This window comes from Rhineura floridana, chromosome 17 (assembly GCF_030035675.1).
Source record: "Rhineura floridana isolate rRhiFlo1 chromosome 17, rRhiFlo1.hap2, whole genome shotgun sequence".
Lineage (NCBI taxonomy): Eukaryota > Metazoa > Chordata > Lepidosauria > Squamata > Rhineuridae > Rhineura > Rhineura floridana.
Genome location: NC_084496.1, coordinates 4165268 through 4174364, shown reverse-complemented (window position 1 = coordinate 4174364; position 9097 = coordinate 4165268). Strand labels below are relative to the sequence as shown.

Here is a 9097-nt window from a genome sequence, read left to right as displayed (position 1 = left end):
TGCCAGTTCCTTCCCCAGCCTTTCTTTACCCCCCAGCATATGCCAGGTACTCATTTTACTGACCACGGATGGATGGAAGGCTGAGTGGACCTCGACCCCTTTTACCGGAGATCTGACTTCCTCCTTCTGTTGGAATCGAACTCCGGCCGTGAGCAGAGCTTTCGGCTGCATTACCGCCGCTTACCACTCTGCTATGAATGTCATAAACAAGCAAAGATGAAACTGTGAGATCTCCCAGGAGAGAGAAAAAAGTAGTCCTACCAAACCTCTTAAGCAGAGGCCGGACAGTTATCAGTAGCTGCATCCTGTGTAGCACAGATTTCATTGAGGGCCCCTTCAGAAATCCTTTTGATTTGCATTTATGATTATTTGTGCTCACAATGGTAGCAGGGCGGTTATATGCAATCCCTCTTTCAATTCTGCTTGTCTCTGCAAATGTGTTTTGGTGGGCATACTGCTCTGTTTCCAGTTGGTACATGTCCTTTTCATACCATAAATATTCCGGGGTTTGTTTGTGTTTTTGTCTCCCTTTTGTTGTGCTACAGTGCAAGAGTGCCCCTCCAGACTGCAATAATGTGGTAACATTGGATGTGCATCATAGAACAAATACTAAAGCACAGTGATTTGTGGGTGGTCTGGTATAAACCCACCACTAATGCACGACTAGTGCATCAATGGCATGTTGCAGAATACACGCACCCAAAACCAGCAACAGCAGTCTGGAGGAACCTTGAGTAGGAGTTTGGATTATATGAACTTTGTGGTCTCTTCTAGGCCTATGAGTCTATGGTTCAAAGTTCTTTAGATGTTTTTCCCTAAAGAGGGACCCTTAAATGTCCTTTGAATTTTGTTTTAACTGAAAAATTTAGTAGAAACTATTGGAAACAGCATTCTGAGATTCCTAGTGTGATACACTGATTGGTGATATGACATCATTCCTGGTTGTTAGGTTTGTTGGTTTGTTTTACTTTTGGTTTCCTGCATTCTGTCTTTGGAGTTTTGTACTTGACGGCACACCGGAGGATGCAGGTTCATAATGTAGCTCCTTTCATTCCTATTCTGTTTTTAAGCGAGTATTTCTGGCAAACATTTCTTTTAAAAAAAATGTTTTGAACTACTCTTGAGCGAACGTACATTTACTCCAGAATAAAGGCCACAAAAATGCGGCAGTTTCTTTGGCCCTTAATGGCAGCAAGCAGACTGCATTAACGGAAAATGCTTTTTAGCTGAAGGCTGCAGGTACCTGTCAGATTCAATTTGATTCATTGCACCTCATTGCACCGGAGATGAAATCCAAACCACACTCTATCTGCGGCTGTGTAGACTTGATTTGTGGTGTACGGTTCGAAAGCGAGCACACAACATAAAACTGATTGCCATGCTATTGCTGACTAGCAATGACCCCTTCCTTAAGTTTCTCCACTTCCTTGCCTACTGGCCTTGGCCCCACCAACTTTAGTCTGCCTTTAGCCAGCACCCACTTCCTTTCCTTCCTGTTGGACAACCACTCCAGGGGTGGCATTGCCTGTCATCTTAGTTTCAAGTGTTGCCCTTTGTAAAGCAGGAAGGAAGGAAGAGTTGGTTCCGCCTATCCTTGGCTCTGGCTGCACCCACAGTTGGACCCCCTGCCTTATGCCCCACCAGTCCCAATGGGCACCAGCCCCTCATCTCTGTCCCAGTGCTTTGTGGGTCAGGAGAGAAAAAGCAGTTTAGGATCTGCTGTATTCAGAGGAGAGGCAGAATATCTGTGAGATGATTATGACAATTTAGACTTGATCACTGCTTGTTACCACAAGGTCTCCAAACAACTTACAACACATTAAAAACAAGGGCTGTGCTCTTTATTCGGCCAAGCTCTGAGCCAAACTGGCCTCTCTGAGGGCTTTGGGGCTTTGGCCAACTAGAGTTCAGATAGCCCCAGATCACTACGGGTCAGGTACGGCAGCTGAGAGTGATCGGGGCTATCAGGGGGCAGGTCGTGGGGGGAAAAGTGACAACATCCAACGCCAGGCACTGGCCTCTGCAGGGAGGAGGCCACACAGCAGTGACCTCCTAAATGATACCAACTTCTTCCTTGGCTCATCATCAGACCGCTCCAATGATGTCCTCCCTTCAAAGCCAGCACGTGAAGGAAGAGGCCAGTCTCAGGCAGGCCTAAGGCCTGGCCTTGACTCTGACCCGCTCAGGCTCTCACATGAGATCCACCCAAGATCACTAGCAATCTATTGAGAGCAAGCACGGGCAGGAGGAGGAATCACCGTCCCATTGCTCTAGGGCAGCCTATGCAAGAACCATGCAAGAACTGCTTCACACCCAGTGCGAGGAGCATTTGTGGGACAGTGTGCAGCCCCTAGAGCAGCCTTTCCCAACTAGTGGGCCACCAGATGTTGTTGGACCACAATTCCCATCTTTCCTGACCATTGGCAATGCTGGCTGAGGCTGATGGGAGTTGTGGTCCAGCAACACCTGGTGGCTCACTAGTTGGGAAAGGCTGCTCTAGCGGCTGCACACTGTCCCACAAATGCTCCTCACACTGGGCGTGAAGCAGTTCTTGCATGGTTCTGGTTGCAGCAACCTGCTCACGTTGGTGGGAGGAGACATAGTATTTCCTTCTCCTACTCCAACCATATTTTTTCATTCGAAAATACCCCTTAGCTATAAGGGATAACTTCAGGAATGGATCCAGAGCAGGGTGTTGTTGTCTCATCTTTGGGACAGAGTGGATTGGCCCTCCTCGGGACCCACAGATCGAGGCCACGGGGCAGATCGGGAGGGCTACAGCCCTATTAAAAACATGAATTGAAATACATAATACCACAAGAAACAACCCCCATAACAGCCACAGGAAGCTAATGGCAGTGCACCAATAGCAAAACAATGTCATCTCAATAGAAAAATAGAGATGATGCCTAATTTAGCAGAGACAATTGTGAGAATGGGGAATAGGGTGGGATAAATCCTATGGGGCTTTGGTCATGCAAACTCTCCCTCATGTGCCCAGGTCTCTGTAGTCTGCGAATTCAGATGACATATGCCAGTTCTCCCAAATTAGTCTGCTTTGCTCATATTCCTTTTATACATTCTACTCCCAAAATAGCACCAGAGAGTACGTTGTAGACTGCGCTCATCACTAAATGTATCACAGAAGAGGCACATGCTTGTTGCATAGCAACCCCTTAACATTATGGCTCACTTGATGTGAATTCCCAGTCTTTATCTTAAACTATATTCTGTGTGGAGGAAATGTGTGATCCAGTCATGTGGGTACCCCTGGCCTACAGGGGTATTGTGCCGCTCAGCCAGGGAGATAGTTGACTTACAGTTGACTCATGTGCTCTATTCAGATGACCTACAAAAGCATCAGAAGAATGTCAGAAGAGCCCAGCTGGATCAGGCCAGTGGCCCATCTAGTCCAGCGGCCCATCTAGTCCAGCATCCTGTTCTTACAGCGGCCAATCAGAATCCTCCAGGAAGCCAGCAGGTAGGGCATAAAGGCAAGTGCCCTTCCCTTACTGTTATTCATAAGAACGTAAGGAGAGCCTTGCTGCTGGGTCAGGCCAGTGGCCCATCTAGTCCAGCATCTTGTTCTCACAGTGGCCAACCAGAAGCTTCAATGGGAAGGCCGAAAGCAGGACCTGAGTGCAAGAGCATTTTCTGCTCTTGTGATTCCTAGCAACTGGCATTCAGAGGCACATTGCCTTCAACAGCAAAGATAGAATATAGCCATCATGGCTAGTAACCACTTATGCTCAACAGCACTGAATGCACGGATGTCAGTAGTTACAAGCCATGCATCTGAGCCTACAGAAATGTCCCCAAAGGTCTCAGTGACTGGGCAACGATGTAAAGGCTGGATTGTGTCATTGGACTCTGATAATGCCTCCTGCTTATCAGGATGGAGGACAGCAAGGTGTGTGTATGTAGGAATTGCTGTTGTTATTATATGCCTTCAAGTTGATTACGACTGATGGCGACCCTATGAGTCTTTTTTGGATATAGTCATAGGGTTTTCATGGTAAGAAGTATTCCGAGGTGGTTTACCATCACCTTCCTCTAAGCCTACAGCACCCGGAATTCCCACGTGGTCTCCCATCCAAGTACTAACCAGGCCTGACCCTGCTTAGCTTCCGAGATCAGACGAGATCGGGCGTGTTCATGGCAGTATGGCCGTAGGCTAGCTTACTGTACGAAGGTAAACATTTGCCTTCATTGCTCTACCTATTTTTTCCCTCTGGGCCAGCCCACCACTGGTATGCATCTCTAGGAAGGTTGCCTTGAAGGGAAAGTGGTTGTTGGGCTGAAAAGGCTCCCCCTACCCTGATCGATGCAATACTTGGGTTTGCCAGACTTGTGTTTACCTCATCCACACATTCTGTATTTTAGGTCTACACCTTTGTTTTAAAAAAATTACATTGTGCTTTTCTTAAAAAGAGAAAGGGTAAGAGAGGGGGGTTAGTTTAAGGTTGTCTTCCCCGCCCTGCTGCCAAATGACTTCTCTCCATGCTGGGATTTAAGTCTGCGAAGAGCCAGCCTGTAAACAACTGGTTTGATGGCTCTGCGTGCAACGAGGCCAGGTGCAGGCTGATTTCATAAAACAATCACCTCTGGCTGATGGAATGTAATACGGCAGATCCTCAAGAATAAATGAGACCAAATATTCTAATTACAGACTAATCTGAATGCCTTTTCAGCCTGAGCCAAGTGTTTTTCTTCCAACATTTGGCGTCAGCTTTGCCCCAGCAGTGTGAAGCTGTCACAAAGAATGGCCCTGTGGCTTCTGTTTGTCAGACTTTATTTTATTTTATGAATTCTTTGGGGGGGGAGGGGGGACGTAAACATGATTCAGAGCAGGGAAGAGGACAATGTCTTCTTTCAGGGCTGCCCTCCCCAGCCCTCCTTAAATGGCTTTTGGAGATTTTTCTTATCAAGTGTGCAGGCTAAAGCCCCAATACAGAAATTCTGGCATGCATTGCTGTCATGGTCAGGAGGTGGCTAACCCGTGACCCTCCAGATCTTGCTGCCATTAGTCCTAGCCAACATGGTCAACACTGGTCAGGGGGCTGACGATGACTGGAAGGGCCATACTCAGTGGCAGAGCATCTGCTTTGCATGTGGAAGGTTCCAGGTTCAATCCTTGGCATCTCCAGGTAGGGCGAGGAGAGACCCTTGCCTGAGACCCTGGAGAGCTGCTGCCAGTCAGTGTATACAATACTGACCTAGATGGAGCAATGATCTGACTCAGTATAAGGCAGCTGCCTGCTCCTAATTCTGGAGAGCCATGGGGTCCCCACACCTGTGAAACCTGAAATCAAGTCTTGATTTTAAAAGCAGACTTGAAGAACCTGTCCTCCACGTATCTGTCCGGAGACCTGTGTCTGATCCATAACAGTTCTAGATACAGTCTTTAGAAACTGTTGGTTTATTGTCATGTGCCAGGACTTGGTGTGTCCCCTAAGGTGTAGATGGAGGCTTTTGCTCTATGGATCCATTTCAGCTTGCCAAAAGCTTATCTGGTCAGTGGGTGGAGATTAGAGATGCAGGACAAATTTGGGCTGATTCACATTTTATTTCAGCCTGCCTGTGTTTGGAATTCTGAAATAAAATGTGAATCAGCCCAGATTTCTCCCACGGGTATCCTTTGAAATTTGCACTTTTCCAAACAAACAAACAAGTGTGCAAAGCACCCATATATTGGGAGAAAATATGCATTAGTGCACATACCAACGCATTATGTGGGGAAAACAGCTTGTAAAAATGTGCATGCTAGGCAAAATTGCACACAGAAGTGTGTGATATTGGGGGGGAAACACACTAAAATGCTGATTAATTTTCATGAGGTTTTTTTAAAAAAAATGTGTTGAGCTGGCCTTAAGGTTGGAAAAATGACAAACTGAGCAAGAACAAAACCTGCCAGATCCATGTCCATCACTAGCAGAGTTATGGATGGGTCCAGGTATAGAGTTTCATAAGTTTTGAATGAGGCAGGCAGAAAGGATAGCAGTTCTTGGTACATCAGAGGAGTGGGGGGGTGGAATTTGATGACTTTTGGTGCTAGATTCAATAGCGATAAAAAGAAACAGCTACAAATGGTGATGTATTCAACAAAAAATCTGATGCAAGCCTGAAGCAAAAGTATCAAATACCTGAGAACTGACAACCCAAAAATCCACTCTAAAAGCATGAGTTTAAGACAGTCCTGTTGGTCTCACCCCCCCCCCCCCCAGTGGACTGCAAAATGATCAAAGGCCACTGCATTCCTTTTTGGCTTCCAGAGAAATGCAAAGGACCTGCATATCAGCAGCAAAGTGTAATCCCCACAGCATGTAAATGCAGATTGTCTGTGATGCTATAGACCAGATTTCTCTGGCTTTTGCCAGGTACTTGGGACTCTCACAATGCCCATATATATCCGAGATGTCTGCAATCAACCAACTGCTGTGGAGTTGCCTGGCCAATTCCGCTTGGCAAACCGGCAGATGGTCATCTGGTTATCGTGAATGGCTTTTGATTTGCCATATGCATGACTCAAAGTGAGGCTATATCCTTTAAGCTGGTGATAGCCTTTCTGGAAAGGAAAGCACCTCTCCACACACTCACACACTTGTTAGGTCCAAACCCAACACGCAAGTCGCCCTGTCAACCCCAACTCGCTTATTACACCCGGGAAGCGTGCGGAGTTGAGTGCAAATGAACCCACTATCAGAGATCAAGTAACACGAGACAAAAACCTTTGCAAAGGGGACCCAATACTTACAAGCCGAAGCAGGCCAGCATGGGAACCTCGTTTATTGGTGTCATAGGGTTTATATAGGCTCACCCCGAAGTTTACAGTATCGGGCATACTTCACAAAATACAAAAGAAGCCGTTGCTAGACACTATAGCTTTGGGGCAGACAAAAGGAGGTAAAGGGGTGTAGGGGGAAGGACGAAAGTGGAAACATCAAGACTATCTCTTAGACTCTATGTCTGCATATTTCGCTTGTCCTTGAGATAAGCACTATGCAGGAACAGACAAAGGCAACTATTGAGGGGAGGCCCAGCTGCAACCGGACGCCCCCTAAACTGGAGACAGACATGATATTACCCTGCTTACATATCAAAGGAGTATTACAAGTCAAGGATATGAGGGGCATTGGAATAGCATTTGACATTTCTATGCAAGGCGCGTTTGTAACAATAAGCAAGGCCATAAGCATAAATGTGATACAGAAATGCATAGTAGGGAAGTTTCCAGCTTAAACCGGCTTTTATTATGCAAGCCACTGGAATGTAGGTAAGGGTCAGGTCACCAGGAAATAAACCGACATTTTATATCAAGAGTCATATAAAGGCCACTTTGGTTCTATTTCCCATGAAGCCCAAGCTGGTTTAGGTAAGACAAGTGAATTATAGTTTTACAGGCACTGGGGGTTTCAATTTATCCCTAACACACTCACACACAAACTCTCACTCCTTGAAGGATGTCACATGAAGTTTAAATGACATAAACATAGCAGAGTTCTCAAAGCAGTTTATTATGTTTTTAAAATATAACTTTAAACGTCGTCTTGCTTCCACTCATCCACATATCTTAGCATACCCTCCAATATTTTACAGATGGAAACAGGGGTACACTCATACATGCAGACTAGGGATGGAAAGACCTGTCAATTTCAGTTCCCACAGTCTCTCATTTTTCCAATCTTTAAATTCAGTTCTCCACAATTCTGCAGCAATTTAATGTGTGTTTTTTTTAAAAAAAATTCTTGAAAATTCCTTTTGCATGTTTTAATGTGGATTTCTCCCAATAAACACATTTTGGCAGCAGTTTTGACTAATGTATATATATTTTTGCAGCAATTTCTCCTAATATAATGCATTTTGTGTGTCATTTTCATTAATATATCCATTTTAATGCATTTTGTTGTTATTCAGAGGTGGTTTCCATTGCCTTCCTGTAAGCCTATGGCACTTGATATTCCCAGGTGGTCTCCCATCCAAGTAGTACCTAGGCCTGACCCTTCTTAGCTTCCGAGATTAGGCATGTTCAGGGTAGTATGGCTGTAGATTTTAATGCATACTTTCCCATAATTATGCATTTTTGTAAACCTTTTTTTTTGCTGGATAACTGCATGGCAAAATCTGGATAAGTGTGAATCTCAAAGGATGGTTGTGTTTTGGTTCTCATATTATTTCAGAAAATGTGGATTTGATAGATGCAGCTTTAAATACAAACTGAGTCAAAGTTTGCCCCCATCCCTATCTCAGATAAAGGATCACTGCCCAGGTCCTTCCTAACTATCACTCACTCTAGTGAGTTCTGGTGGGGAGGATTGAGAGGACTAGAGCCCAACTGAGACCACTAAAACAGAGAGAGAGAGAGAGAGAGAGAGAGAGAGAGAGAGAGAGAGAGAGAGAGGCATCAACATGCTTGGGAAAAAACCCAAGATTTTCAGAAGTACCAAGTCAGGATTGTGAGCTCTGGTTTGTGGAGTATTGGTTAGCAAAGGGAAAATATTTGATCAACTTAGCATAAGAACATTAGAAGAACCTGCTAGATCAGGCCCATGGCCCATCTAATCCATCATCCTGTTGTCACAGTGGCCAACCAGATGTTGGGGATTGAATTTAGGACCTTATGCTTGCAAAGCAGATGCTCATTTAACTTTTCCAACACCCCTTTCTTTATGATCCTTTTCAGATTCAGATGCTTTGATAGCAGGTTGTTTTTCTTCCGCCATCCTTCCCTGTGTGTGTGTGTGTCTCTGTGTCTCTCTCTGTGTGTGTGTGTGTGTGTGTGTGTGTGTGAGAGAGAGAGAGAGAGAGAGAGAGAGAGAGAGAGAGAGAGAGAACCCCAGGCATTGTTTTGAGTAACTGGCTTGATTACAGGAACACAAAGAGTGCCTATTTATACCTACAGAAGCAACAGAGGTTTCCCGTGCGCGAGATGCAGCTGACAATGATGGCAGGACCTTGATGCAGCTTTGCGGGCAAGAAGCGAGGGCCCTTTCATCCGTCTCTTTGTCTCTTGTACCCTCTCTTCATGTTTCACTGCTTCAAGCCTTTAGCCACACACTGCTAAAAACAACACAAAGGTGTTGAGGTCATGGAAACAGAT

At 45.4% G+C, this 9097-nt stretch overlaps 1 non-coding gene across 1 annotated transcript; it reads right to left on the bottom strand.

Moving 5' to 3' along the window:
- Positions 1-4056: 4056 nt before the first annotated feature.
- On the bottom strand, positions 4057-4175 carry LOC133372135 (5S ribosomal RNA). The gene has a single exon (XR_009759451.1). It is a non-coding gene; the product is annotated as a 5S ribosomal RNA (ribosomal RNA).
- Between the last annotated feature and the right edge of the window lie 4922 nt (positions 4176-9097).